Source organism: Microtus pennsylvanicus, chromosome X, assembly GCF_037038515.1.
Source record: "Microtus pennsylvanicus isolate mMicPen1 chromosome X, mMicPen1.hap1, whole genome shotgun sequence".
Lineage (NCBI taxonomy): Eukaryota > Metazoa > Chordata > Mammalia > Rodentia > Cricetidae > Microtus > Microtus pennsylvanicus.
This window is the reverse complement of record NC_134601.1, coordinates 16,022,706-16,037,384: the sequence shown is the minus strand read 5'-3', so window position 1 is coordinate 16,037,384 and position 14,679 is coordinate 16,022,706. Positions and strand designations below refer to the sequence as shown.

The window sequence follows — 14,679 nt, the reverse complement described above, 5'->3', positions numbered from 1 at the left end:
CCAAATATTTTCAGAACTTTCTATCTTACTGTGCTCCCCAATCACAGAATACCATGGCTAGAGGAGGGCATTAGATTCCATTCGTTCATTCTTATTCTGTACAAATGAGGAAACTGAGGCCTATCAAGAGGAAGTGACTGGCCTTAAGTGTCCGTAGTTGGCATGAGAGATGACCCTGGAGCACAGGTGGGTGGGTGTTCTCACTACAGCACTGGGGGCTTCTCCCAGCCTCATGAACGTGGTCCCAAACCAGTGCATCTTTTGAAGGGCAAAGGTCAACTGCCACACTTTATGCTTTACAAATCACTACTGTTTTGTTCAGTTACATGATGCTGTCTCAAGTTGCTAGGTGAGATCTGCTTTCAAGTAACTGGCACGATTCCCCCTTCGAGATTAGAAATGAAAGTACGTCTGAGACACTCTGCATTGCAGTCCAGTATCAATACTCATATCTAATATGCTCTGAATGCAACCACCCTTGACAAACCTAGCTGCTTTAAGAAAAGACAGAATGGGCAAAAGCACATGCAATGGCAACTAGGAGGAGGGACAGGAAACTGGGGACCCCATGAGTTTAATCTTGTGGTATTATGGATCTGATTGGGCCCCAGAGCAGGCTCCTGAGAGGCTACAATTAGATAATGGCTTCATATTGTATTATTAGTGGGAAGGAAAGGACCTCTGGGCTGCCCTGCTGCTCAAGGCATGATTCTCAATCCCAAGGGAACACCTAGAAAATATAGAGGCAGCTTCTGGGGCTCCCTGGGGGTGTTGAGTTCCCAATGGGATTAGTGTAGCGACACTCCTTGATGCTGCCAAGAGCTCATTTTGAGGGTTGTGAGAACAAATAACATAATCAAGCTCTTTATTCTGTGGCTGGGGCATCTCTAGAAAGAACCAGATTGTTCACTTTAATTCCAATGTCAGCACAACTATTTTAACACCAAGTGGGTCAGATTTGACTCCAAATCCCTGAAATTAATTTTAGAGTGGCAGTGAAATAAAATAGCATACTTTGAGCTTTGTTGTAACATGTTCATGCAACACACAGCAAAGAAAATGTAGTAATTAGAGGTTAAATTAATCCTTGACAGACACGCAGCTCAGAAACACTGTGCTCTCCTCCCCAAACCTAGCATAATGCATGCCAGGCTTTCAGAATTAGCCTCACAAAGCATGTGATGTTGGCAATTACACCGAAACTCCTGTCCCATTTTGAATTCTAAAGTCGGTGCTGGAACTTCCATAGACAGATATTAATACCGAGAACTCACTGAGAATAAAACCCAAACAACATCCTACAAATGCCAGCAAAGACTACCCAGCAAAGCTCTCCACAGCACTGACTGCCCAACTTGAAAGCAGGGTGAGACATCATCCCTTTAGAGACTATTGCTGCCAAGCCCCAGACTGATTATGAATTTGCAGCCTTCACTCTCCAACTTAGTCCAGTCTTGCAGCTGTGACCCCAATAGTTCCCCATGACCTCCTGACCATAGCACACACAGATTCAAGGGTAGATTATCTTACAGCACAATTCAAAATGCTCCTCCTCCAGGCCCTGCATCTCCTCTCACCACTTTTGATCTGCCTTGAAAAACCACCCGTCTACTCAAACTTCTGAGCAAAAGGCATCTTCTGGACATGCCTGAGAACTGGAGGGCAAGTATGTGGCTACTTTGGGCAGTCCTTCTCATCTTCCTGGAAAAGTTGGGCCGCTCTCTAGGCCTCAGTCTTCTCTTCTGTAAAATCACTGGACTTCTCCTTCTTACAATAAGGTTAATCTTTCTGCAAGTGAGTCTTCAGAGGAGTTGGTGTTCCTTTGTTAACTGTGCATAGTGACAATGGTCAGCTTGCTAACTGGGGCCATGAAACAGGCAAGCAAACCCGTGGTCCCAATCTCCTTCACAATCCTTTGGAACTGAGGTGCCAGTGTGCCAATGAAAGAAGTTGAGAGTTAATTTTTTTTTCAGGCGAAATTCTAGGGGAAAATGTGGATGGTTAGCAATGTGGGGCTTGGTTCAATTGCACAGAACACTCTGGACACCCCGAAGCACTGCAATTTATTGCCATGCCTTTAGTCCTTAAGGTCCTGCCCTCCCACCACCAGGGCCTGCAGACTCTCCTAAGCTAGATGCTATTCTATTCAGTAGCTTTGGCCCTTTAGCCTGACCTCTTCTAAAACCAGCAGACAGGTATCCCTATGGCCTACTGTCAAGGTACTCCTACAGGCACGAGAAAGGTGGGAAACACAATAGCTGGTGGGGCAGAACACACAAAAGGGTACCCAGAGAAAGTAAGGAACTACAGGTGGGTCTTAGACTTCACAATAAAAAAGAATCACCAGCTAACTGAAGGTCAAAAGACAGAATCAGGTGATCATGGGTTAGAACTATCTCCAGGGCCTAGGCAAGGTCCTTGTCTTATGAACTAGATGCAGGAGACAATGGGGATGTCTGGAGCTTGAAGAGATGAGAGGTCAAAACAGTCCATCTGGGCTAGGAAAGTTTCATGGAGTTTGCAAAGAGCTTTTTGCCTTCTTTTGCCCAAGATCGTGTCCCTAGAAACCTTTACTCTACGGAGTTCAGTGCCTTTGGCCGGGTTTCTTTCCCTAGGGGACTCTTAGATTGTAACATGTCCAATTGTTTGGAAATTAGGGAGGTCATATTTTAGAAGAAAACGTGAGGCTCCAAGGAAAAACCAAGGAAGGTCTGGGAAAGGAAGGACGGGAGAGAGAACAACTGGAGGGGAAAGAGCAAACAAGGAGAAGCTCAACTCAATGCCAGCTTCAGCTCGCATTGCATACATGCTCCAGGACTAACAGCTCTGGACTGGTAATTAGGGGCAGGATTGCACAGGACATATATGAATATGCTATAATGTGCTAACCCTTTCTCACCTTATGCAGACCTCCTTGATTCACAGGCCCCAGCTGCAGGAGGCCTTTTCTTCTTCCTCTGCTACACTTACGTAGCAAGAACAATGGCACAACACTAGCAACAAATAATAAACACATACCACAACACTGTACTTGTGAATTTTTGCTTCTCAAAGTCCTAAAGATGTTCACGGATTTGCTGTCTAAAAATTTTAAAATCATAATGGTTCCAACTAAGCTTTACAATGCTCCTTTCTTGCCATCCAGTTGACTGGTGCTGCCTAGGTTACCCCTTCATGGTGGTGGTGGTGTGAGAGGTGTAGGAACGGGAATGGGTTCATTGTGCCGATCCATAGTAACCAGCTCCTGTTCTTCCATCATTTATCTCCCTCTCCAGTGACATCTGGGTCGGTCTATTCACACTCTCAGCATTCTCTCTGCCCCAACAAACACTCAGCCGTTTTTGCTTGGATAAGGGGAATTTTTTTTTAGTTACATCAATTATATGTGTATCAACATTTATGGCAGCAAGATAATTGCCGAAGAACTGAGAGGATAAAAGGTCTTTCTTCATAACGTCCACCCTTACCAGTTATAAAATCAATATTAACATCAAGCAGGACAGTGGCAGATTCTTCCACTGCTGCTGAATCCTTAAAGTAGGAAATGTGTTCTTTAGAAGACACTCCTCAGAACTGAAGGGTTAAGAAAAGGTTCAGCATCGAGTTCTGAATCCATATCCCAGTGGGTCATGTGTGTATGTGGATAGCAGGCCTTTTTGTCCTTGTAACCTTTGCTAAATAACTGCAAGGCAGCAAATCTGCTCTATATTTAATGAGTCCTCTGGAAATATGCCAGTCCAATTTCAAAGAGTTTAGATCCCGTTATCTGTAGACCAGCCCAGTGATTAGGAGGCTTGCCATCAATAGGCCCCAAGAGGGCTGGATTAGGGGTACTGGACAAGAGGCACTCTGGGCTGCCTCTCAGCCTCCTTGTCTATAACTCTAGGTTAGAAGTTCACACTTGCAAATACACAAGAGGGGGGCACTTCCCACTTTAATATTGCTTTGATTGGCCTTCTGCCACATTTAACTCCCCTCTTTTCAATGTCTCTTAAAATCTTAGCCCCATTTCTTTATCTATCTTACTGTTTTCCCCAATGGCAAGGCTGAACTTGATGCTTCATTTTCCCAGAAAAATGACCATTTTTGTTCACAGATCCTAATACTTTAGAAACTCGGAGGGAATCAGATTCAGGGGCTAAAGGGGGAATGCAAGAAGGGAGGACAAGCTTACCCGTGATCCCTCTGTTAATTAATAGAAGTTTTTAGAAAGAAAAGAATGTTACCCAGTTTCTAGTCAAATTATCTGATCAACCATCTACTGTCTCAGGGAAAGAAAAATCAGAATCACTGAAATTGAAAATGGTTACTACATATGCAAAGCCCCTTTAAAAAGTAGGCTTACTTCTGCCAGGAGAACCACTTGGTTACGATCAATTTTTGTTCATCCCATAACCCCAAACAGTAATGGAGTTCCTGAGCATGATTCACTAACAGGTGCATTTTAAGCCTTTAGCGAGGGGGAGAAAAGATTAAATTGCTGCTGGGTTTAAAAATGCCTTTTCTTTACTGAAAAGGATTGGCAACAGCAAACCTCCTATCTTAACAGGCAATGAATGTGTAACCCCCCCCCCCAACTCCAGCAACAGGCTATTTCCTGGTTCAGTTTAAAAATTCAATGACGTTCCTGTTTCAACCCACACATCTGTGTCATTGTCAGCGTCAGTGGCAGGAAAACAGACAAAGTCACCCTTTGCTAATGATTTCCTAACATGGAATTTCCTTGTGTCTTCTAAAGCCTTTCTTCCAACGCCAAACTGCCCCCCCCCCCCCACATTGTACTGAAGAAAAAACTGAAAATGGTCCTCGCCGGAAGAGAATGGTTTTAATGGAGATCTTGTAAGGAAGCCCTTCAACTCTTAAGATGTTTTTAAAGGGAGACCAGGGGCAGCACTGCTGGTGTTCCTAACAGCAGCAGCTCATCCCTTTCTTCCCCTTCCCTGATTCCCAAGTTCTACTGTGAGCATCATTCTCATAAATACTAGAGGAAACAGGCACAAGCTGGACACAGGTAGAGCTAGAGAGCAAGACAAGCTCCCCGAGCAGCAAAAACACAAGAGATCTGTGAAAGCACAAAACAATATAGAATCCCATCACTTTTCCCCTCTAGAGAACATCCTATTTAATATGCTACTGGTCATCAACGGAAAAGAGGGCTGTTACTTTAAGGGGAAAAAGCTGATTAGCTGCTCTAGCTGGCAGCAAACAGCTGGTCTGTCCGGCAGGTTCAAGGCCATTTCAGCTCCTCTCTTCTGGAGGTACCATATGTTCCATCTCGCACATCAGCTCCTTTATTTTCCAATGATCTTGCTCCAGAAGAAACGCACAAAAGGAGGAGAAAGTAGAACCAACAGTTCACCCTTTGATTACTTTCTTATGATTTTAGATGTAATTGGGATGTGTGTGTACGTGTGGGGGGGTACCACTTCACCTACTACTCTATAGACCAAAAAAATGTTCAGACAACACACTTATTGCTATAGGGGTGGAGCGGGAGAAAGACGTAGAAAGGAATGCATCTGCAGGCGCTTGTACTCACAAAGACTTCAACACCAGATTAAGGGGGTACCGGGAGGGGTGGAAGCAAGGAGGGATCGAGAGGAGTAGGATTACTCCAGAGACTACCAGTTTGAGTTAGGTCCCACCCCTTCTTATTTGTCACTTTTTGTTCTTATCAGTAACCTTATCTTCCCCGAGGAACTTAGTTCTTTTGGAGAAGCCCTGAGGAGCGGGCTGACAGGATGTGAAAGGTTACTTGTAACATCAGGCTTAACCTCCCACATGGCAAGCCCGGTTTTATCCCAAGTTAGGTGGGTGGGGGGAAGCAGGTGGAAGGAACACAGCCCATAAATCCTCAGTCCAGCTAAAAACTTGATGCCGGTGCATTTTGGACATCCCTTGTTGCCAGACCCTGTGTTTGTATAGAGGCAACAGGCCAATGCGTGGTCCCTGGCAGCTTCTGCGTTCACTTACAGTTCCAGACTACCCTAGAGGTGGCCGCGGCTACTCACTTTTCATGCCTCAAACAAAGGGCACCCTCGGAGAGTTTCAATCCTGTGGAGTGTGTGTGTGTGTTGGGGGGAGGATACAATAGTAGGGAGCAGGAAAGAAGAGGAATATAACTAGACTACAAGGTGGTCAAAGTCTCAAACCATTACCAGTGCCTCTGCTGCCTACAGGCTCAGCAGCCACCCTAGGTTTTTTTTTTTTTTTGGCTGAGAGGGGCGCCCCAAAGTAAAGCGAAACCGAGGAAAGGGCGCCCCCTATGCCCAAGCCCTGTCATAACAGGGACCTGCAGCATTTGCCCACCCTGCTGAGCATTCGCCGCCTCCCGCCTAGCTCCTGCCTGCTCCCAGTACAGCAGGCCAGACAGTCTTAGCTGCATGAATTTAGGGTGTCCAAGGCTGGCCGACCAAGTGCATAGAATACGTCAGGAACAAGAGCTTTCCGAGATTTCCCGGGCTCTTACAGAGGGTCCTCAAAATACAGACACCCCCCCCCCCATTGCCTACACTAGCCCTCCTGTCCCAAGCGGCTCGAAGCTACTTGGAGGGAGGCTGCCTCCCCCGCCCTCTGCCTCTGAGTCCCTTTCCCCTTCCCTCTCTCCAGCCTCCTGGGAAACAAAGGGGCTTTTTATAAAGCGGATTGTTGGCGGCGGCGGCGGCGGGGGTGGGAGGGAGGGGGGAATCTATAAAGACAAGAAGAGGTGGGAGGGAGGGAAGGAAAGAAGCTGAGCGGCCTCCAGGGGCCCTGAGCAGCGGTGGCAGCCGGGAAGCCCTGGTGGGTGCATGGTAGACCCCGCCCGGTCAGTGGGCACCAGAGCGAGAGCCTGCGCCTGCCAAGAAACTGGGCCGAGCCGCTGTGATGCTCCCATCCACCCACCGCAGGCAGGGAACAGGAGTAGCGGCCATGGCCCGGGGCCGATGGGGGAGACATGATTCCCGCGGGGGTCTTCTCTGGAAGACCCTGGCCCTCTCCCTAGCAAACTCTTTGAGAATTGCTGAGGCTTGAGGAGACTTTGCGTCTTTGTTACAGCACGACCTGCTCTCCTCGACTAGGCTCTCTCGCCCTCACAGACAATGTCCCAAAACCGGCCTTAGTCGGCTACCCGCAAAGGGAACATTTGGCTTGAGGACGGTACTCTAAGGGGTTCCTTCGCTGCCAAATAATAAGGACAAGCTACCCCAGCAACTGGAATCCAATCTCCCCAGGTTCCCTAGACACTCCGTGCTCCTGCCCTTGCTCTCACACACCCACATTCGGGGTGCCCGACTCAGCCGCACCCAGCTGCAGGAGCCCAGCGGGGAGCGAATCCCCCAGATTGAGGCGCGTCTGTTTGCCCAGGTTCCAATGGCTTTAGGGCCGAGTTTTTCTGTGGGGTAATCCTATTAGTGTCCGCTCAGTCCGAATTTAATCACCGATCGGAATCAGACAGCACCGCTAGCTTTCCAGGCTTCGTACTCACTGCGTCAGGACGGAACCTGGCCAAACCAAGTGGCCAAGAAAAGTATTTGGCGGCGCTCCGGGGGGCTTCCCACCCGCCTTAGGCAGAGCCTGGCGCCTGGCTAGGCTGCAGAGAGAATGCCCGGGAGCTTGGAGCGCCAATTCCTGTGCAGGGACTCTGGGAACGCTGGGTGGGAATCAGTAGGGGCTGCCTCAGGCCCCCAGTTTTGCTCCAGGCTGCTTTCATGAGGAGGAGTTGGCAAATGGGGTGGGGGAAGCACAGGGCAACGCGCACACCCCACACTCTGTTCCGCGGCAGCAAATTGATTTGGGGCAGGGGTATTCCTCATCTAGTGCCCACTGCTGGACTCGGGGGCTGGCATGGGAAGACAGAATCTCTGATGGCACCTTGGGCAGTGAGCAAGCGGCCCAGGGGTGTGGGGATAGAGTGGGTGCTTCCTGCTAACCTAATGTAGCCCGTGGAGCCCGCGCAGCTTGCACCCCTCTATACCTTTCCTCCTCGGAATGCAGCTGCCTCCGCCCAGTTTTGGGCTCCCCCTGGGGCCCCTAAAAGAAGGCAGAGACCAAAGACCCTGGACGTTGAGACCTGCGCTCACCCCAGTTAGGCCAGTCCGAGAGGGGGGCGGCCAACCCCCAGCGCCAGGTGGGCCGTGTGCTCAGAGCAAACTTTGGGGTCTCCCATCTCACAGCATCCCGGGGCCCCGGATCCTCAAAGATAGAGACTATAAGCGGGGGCTATAAGTGCACCCTGGAGCCCCCCCCCCACCCTAGTAGTCGGACCTCCCGCATCTGCCTTCACCCTTACCGTGTTGCGGAGCTCCAGCAGCAGCCAGGACAGAGTCGGAGGGGCGGGCAGCCGCCGGCACAGGCAGCCTTCCCCCAGGCGCCCGCCGAATGGCCCAGCCGGATTGAAGATCACCCCCTGGCTAGCGGCCGGTGCCCCCGCGCCCGCCCGCTGCCCGCCGCTTCAGCTCGCGGCCAAGTTCATGCTGGCGGCGCTGCAGTGGCGGCCTCAATCTGCTCGCTCCATTCCCACCGCCCGGCTCGCGCCGCGCGCCCGGAAGGTGGAGTTTCGGGGGGGTTTAAGTTACTGATAGGCATTTCTCACTGCTGTGTCACTCGGGGAGGAGGAGACACGCACGCCGCACACTCACACACCCTCACACTCACGGCGACGAGCAGCTCTGGTCTTAAAGGAGAAGCTGCGCTGCCCTGCCTGCGACCCCACCGGCCTCAAGCCTTAAAATGCAGGGTTTCCAGACCGGGATGTAGACACAAGCAAACTAAGAGCCGGTCGCTCAAGGGACTTCCCAAATCCTCTAGACACTTTTTAATGGGCGAAGGAACAGCGGGCTGGATTCGCAGTGGCAGCCTCATTTTTCCCTGGGGCAGCTAGGAGAGACTAGAGAAGTGGAAAGGGTGAGGGCATAGTTACCTCGAAGGCTCCTTAGGAGGTGAAGGGTGGCCTATACCAACGAAGTCAAGTGGTTGCACTGTGCGCTGATCGGGAGAAGCAATAGCGGGGTTAGAAAGCAAGCCCAGTCATAAGAATGGGATGGGGCCACTCCAGGGCCATAGGAGACCCTGGGCCTAGAGGAAAAGTCACACGCCCCAGGTTAACTTTTCCAGTTAGTCAGAACAGAGCAAGTTGGTGGCTAGCTTGATTACGGAAGGACAGAAGACTGAGAGTGAGCAGAAAAGCCAGCACTCAACCATGATAAGGTGAGAGAATGTTCCAGACTTAGCCTGAGAGATTGAAGACGAGGGTGAGAGACAGAAACCAAGAGAAAGCTAACAGAGAGAGGCAGACAGATGATGATGAAGTAAACAGAGAGGGAGACCCCTTCTCAATCTCAACACAGCTTGACTCTGAAGCCAGAGCTGCCGCTTCTCCCTCTTCCTTCAGGTAAGGGCACTCACCTGCAGTAGGTAGCAGCTGCTCCGTGGCGGGTGGCGCTGGTCTCACTCTGCAAGCAATGTGTCTGTAGGCTCATCACCAACTCATACCTGGATGATCAAACAAACCAGCCAGGAGTGATTACAGTAGGGACCTAGGCTCCCCAGTGTCAGCCATTGACCTACACGCCTGTGCTCCACCCCACCCTCGGCGCGCAAGTGCGCGCGCCTTCTCCCTCCTTGATGTCCCCCTCCTCACTCCCCCTTTACCCCCGCCCCCCTCCTGTCTGTCCTCAGCTCAGAGGCTGATTGTTGTTCTCGCTGCGAGTAAGCTTATCCCGGAACTCAGGCACGCTGGCCATAGTCTCTCTGTTGCTGTCTCTTTCTCTGGGCCCAGGGCGAGCAAAGACCATGCTCAAGCTTGACTGGACTAGCTGTTTATGGAGGAGTTGATCACAGGACCAACACCTGTGGCTTTTGCAGTAGCCCGAGTTGCTTGTAAACTGCGTAGTGGGCCAGTGTCCCCCAACCCCCACCCCACCCCCCACCCCCGGCGCCGAGGCTGGAGACCTCCATCTCTGTTCTCTGGTAGTGTGGGCTGACTCCCTTCTTCAGAGTACCCAACCCGGGCATGCGACTAACCTGAAAAATCCCTGGTGGCAGCGGCAGCAGCTGCTGCAGTAGCAGTGGCAGCAGGGGCTGAGCACCGCAGGGAAATGTCACGATGACTCACTCCTACAGCTAGCGCTGGGTTTCTGCAGGTACCTCTAACTAGTAGCAATGCGCTCTTGTCTGCTTGTCCTAGGAAGTCCCAGGTCATGGCGGGGGGAGGGGGCGTAGCCCACACAGTCCCCCCCCTTTCATTTCCCTCCTTAGCTCTAGGATATAGGACAGTGTGTGTGTGGGGGGGGGGGGGTAGACACATCTAGAACCAACAATGACAAAAATCTCCTGGTGGGCATCTTAGGTGCTACAAAGCTGAGTTATCCCCCCTTAGCTTTTTTAAAGCTCTGTGGTGACCCAGCTCTTTTCGGGCACAAACTCCAGGCACGGATGCTGGATAAAGGAGGCAAGAAAGAACCATCCATGGGTCGAGGGGGGTGTGCATGTCTCAGCCTGGCAGTTTGGTAGGAATACATTGGAGCAGGGCACAATCCTTTCTACTTTGGACCTGCAGCTGCCACCAGAGACTGTAGATTGCTAGGAGACCCCATCTAGGGTTCCTATGGCTGAGAGAGCTTGAGAGTCTCTTCAAGAATATCTGATTGAACAGAGTTAAAAGGAGTAGGATAGCCAACCACCATGGAGCAGTGTTCATGGACTCTTAGCATTTAAATGTGCACTAACCAAGAAAGGGGGAGATGGAGCTCTACTCCTGGTGGTGTACCACTCAAGCCCCAAGCACTGCATCCTCCAGGAAGGCAGTGATGAGCATTCCCCCAGTGTCTTTGGAAGGAAGCACAGATCACAGCTGTGGACCTGGTCAAAAGCTAACTGCCTGGCAGTGCTAATTCAAAGGCCCCTAGCCATCTAATATTACACGTGAATTTAGCCATCTGGGAGGGGGCTTTCTCTTCACTCCACTTAGCCAGGGCCCTGCTGGTCCCAGAGTTCAAGATCTCAAGGCAGTGTGCTTCTTTGACTTACCTAGGACCTCCTCCTTGGAGGCTTCAATAATTGTTCTTTTTCAGCCATACTCCTCATCCAGTCCCACAGAAATTCTGGCTTCAAAAAAAAGCATGGGCCCAATCTTCTCTGTGGATAACCTCTGCTTCCAGGCTCCTGCACCTCCTACTGGCTCACTCCAGGAGCAAGATTGGCTAGGGTCTTCCTTTCAGCAAACCCCTCTGCTTTCTACTGTGCAAAATGCTGTACTGACTCTGCACAAAAGTTGAGAAAGCGGAAGGTCTTCTGATGGCCAAGTGGGACAGAGCTCCCTGCCTCCTCCATCACCATAAATTACTCCACATGGGCCTCCTGGCCCATCTTCAACAGGCTAGGTCCTTCTCACCTTAGGTCCTTTGCACTAGCTCTTCCCCAGGGCTGGAATTCACTTCCCCCAGACAGGCCAGCTTCCTCATTTCCTTTAGTCTTGATATAAATGTCACCTGGCCACCCTGTGTAATGTTTCAAAGCCCTACGCCCATCTCTGGCACTTCCTCTCCCTTTCCCTTCTTTGTTTTCTCTCTAGAACTCAGCAGCGGCTGGCCTCTGTAACTTACATCCCAGGAGGGCAGCCCTGGGCCTGCTTTCTGCAGGCACCTCTGTGGTACCCACTCTGACTGGTGTGGCATCTCTCTGCTCAGTGACTGTTCATAGATTTTGTTCTTCCTGGAGCTTTCTAGGAAACTGGGGGAGGAGAGGCTGGCCACAGAATTGTGCATACCCTGGAAAAGGGAGATATAGCTGTCATCATGTTTTCAGGAGCTCTGTGACCTAAACAATTGGTAAGAAGGATGAAGGTCAGGCAAAGAGCTTGGTGTTAACACCATGGAACCAGCCTTAGGTCATGTGATCAAGGGTCACTGTAGCCCAGATATCTTACGAGACCGTCTTAAAAGTAACCAGACTGTCTTACAAGTAATCAGAGAGGCACAGTGAGGGCTCCTATCAGTTACTGCTGGAAACATGGATTTCTTGTGCTTGCTGGAAACATGAATTCACCCTGGTTGTCATCGAGGGCACTTCCAAGGTTGATAAAGCAGGGGAGTGGGAGGGTTTCTCTTCACTGAATAGAAGGGTGGAGCTACCCAGGGTTCTTTAGTTACCTAAGTTGTAAGCTAACAGCATATTTCCCTCCGTTTTTCTAGATACTTTCCTTTACCTGCAGGAATATGTGTACCCGGTTCTAGATAATGAAAGGTAAAGGCATGTGTTCAGTGGCTCATACCTTAAAGTAGCAGAACACTAAGAAACTGAGTCTCAAAGCTTGGTGTATAGCCGCCCACTTAGTGGATACAGCCCTGGCTTGTGGGTAAAGCCAAAGAAAGGAATCCCATAAAGGTCTCAAGGAACTGAGCCCCTACCCCCAGGAAGCTCCTGGCTCTGCTCCTGAGAGGCTGTCAAAGGGTCGAGGATGAGATGGTGGAGTCCAGGGGCACTATGCCAAGGCATATATAGGCCCTGCCTTTGGTCTGACCCAAACCTGGACCTTCATGGATTTGAAAATAATCAGCAGCCACCTGCTATTCAATCATATTCCTGTGAACATATGCCAAGTGTTTGAAAGTTCGCATGACAAACGGTGGGGGGAGGGCTTAACTGGGTAGCCTCTGGAATTCTGGGGGTTCTGCCCAGGTAGAGACCAGGGAGGAGTCACGTTTTGACTAAAAATCAGAAAGCATACCCAGTTGTTCTCTTCATCAGCACTCCCTGCTGGCTCCCTGCTGCTGATAGCACTAAATCCAAACGGGACCATCTCCATAGCCTCACATTTCTCGTTGAAAATGAAGTCCTGACAATAGTTTCTGCCTTGTTTTGGTATTGCAAGGTTGCAGTTCCCTCATATTTGTGGACCTCACTTGGCAAGGTACTCAGCTGTTAGGATTTAAAGAGAATGGTTTGAATGCTTGCTCCCTAACTGGTGGTGGAAACTTTCGGGGGTCTGATCTGGGTAGAGGAAGTAGGCCACTATGGAAAGGCTGTTAGAAAACTAGTATCCCTAGTTGCTTCCTGACTCTCCCTGGCCTCTGGTCAGCCAAAAAGTGACTATCTCTCCTCTGCCACTCATTCCCTCTGCCTTGAGGTCCTGCCAAGCTCACTGGGACAAACAACCATGGAGAGGATTAACCTTAAAAACCAGTCTCAGAAGTTGTTTCTGCCACACATCTTATCACAGTAACATGAAAGGGACCGAGACACTGCTCCATAAATGTCTAGCCCTTAAATAAGAGGGTGCTCTTGTGATTATTATACCAAACGCTCATATAGACATGAGGCTGGTGTTGAATACAACAAAATGCAGTGCATTCAAGTGACAACCCAGGCTCTGCATGTCAGTCCAAACCCCCTATGTTGGTTGTCTGACTTCTTTGAAAGTGCCCTGGATGTCTGGTAAATGGTGAGACTGTGTCAGGTAAGAAGGCAGAATCTGGCACTATGGAGGACATCAGGAATTATGCCTTGGTACGGTAGAAGGAAGTCCCTAGGAAACAAATTGAACTCTCTCGCTCTCTTCCCTGAGCTCTTAAGCAATGGAACATTGTTGGTAGTAAGCATTTCTAAGAAACACAGTGGAAACAAATAGGAAATGGTTAAAATATTGATTGTAACTTTCTGGCTACTCCACTGATTTAAAAAATAAAAATATTTAGTTAAAAAAGCCAACATTAGCAAGTGAACAGTTAATTACGGAGCTGTGGAATGGCTTGCATCGATTCCACCATAAAGCCAGGAAATGGTAGCTACCTGTCAATTTTCCCCTCTACTCCTTGCTTACCATGAACTCAGCTTCCCAGATTGCCATAGGTAAATCATTAAAACATAGATAAGGATGGGAAACAGCCTTTGAAACAGGCATGAGTAAACAATTTAGGGAATTAACATAGATCCAGATGGCTGGAAGCTATCCTCCAGCACCATGCAGAAGACTGGAAGATATTGTTAAAGCACTTGTGTAGACAAAAGTATGCAGATGGCTTACTAATTATTGATTTTCATGCTGCGACGTTTTCTCCAACAGTTCAGGCACCACTCTTGCTACACGTGGAAAGGAGCTCTACCCACTGCTCTGGGACCCTTCAGACCATAGGGATATTGTGATAAAACAGGAAAGAAAACAGCAAAATTCTGCTTTGTGGCTGTCCTGGCAACCAGCTTAGCCGCTGCTGCCCCACCATCACAATCATGCAGAAGGTTAATATGACCCAACACCAGGAGAACTATTGACCAAGAAGTCTGCAGAGGAAACCCAGACATGGTGTCCCAAGTGACCCAAGTGCAAAACACAATCAGAAGGAGCTGAAGCTTGAGGACAAATGTACTGTATGTCAGGCCCTGTGTCTCCCATCTGGTGAGCTCACTGAAGCCCCCTAACAGCTAATTTCAGACTTGAGCAAACTGAAGCTCAGAGAGGTTAGTCAATGTGTCTGATACCACGTTGTCACCATGGAGTTAAGATCTGAATGTACTGAGCAGTCTGCTACGGAGCAGCCTCAATAGCACTCCATTAACACAGAGCTCTCCAGGGAGGACGTAAGTGAAGTGCCTGGTGCGTCAGTGGCTGGCCTGCCCCGGCTTATGACAAAGGACTTTCACATTTGTACAATGTTGTCAGCTTGTTGATGAGACTTTGGTAGCTTGAAATGGGTTGTGGTAGAA

At 49.7% G+C, this 14,679-nt stretch overlaps 1 protein-coding gene across 7 annotated transcripts in view; it reads right to left on the bottom strand.

Annotated features, from left to right (window-relative positions):
• Mamld1 (mastermind like domain containing 1) overlaps positions 1-10,096 on the bottom strand; it is a 124,544-nt gene extending 114,448 nt beyond the window's left edge. For 2 of the 7 annotated variants that reach the window (XM_075957457.1, XM_075957462.1), the window contains exon 1: positions 8,270-8,483. The gene's annotated coding sequence lies outside the window, so the exon portion shown is untranslated. Of the gene's footprint in view, positions 1-8,269; positions 8,499-9,384; positions 9,472-10,002 lie in introns of those variants that run through there. The other 5 variants (XM_075957461.1, XM_075957463.1, XM_075957460.1 and 2 more) reach the window with 4 other exon arrangements.
• Positions 10,097-14,679: the final 4,583 nt, after the last annotated feature.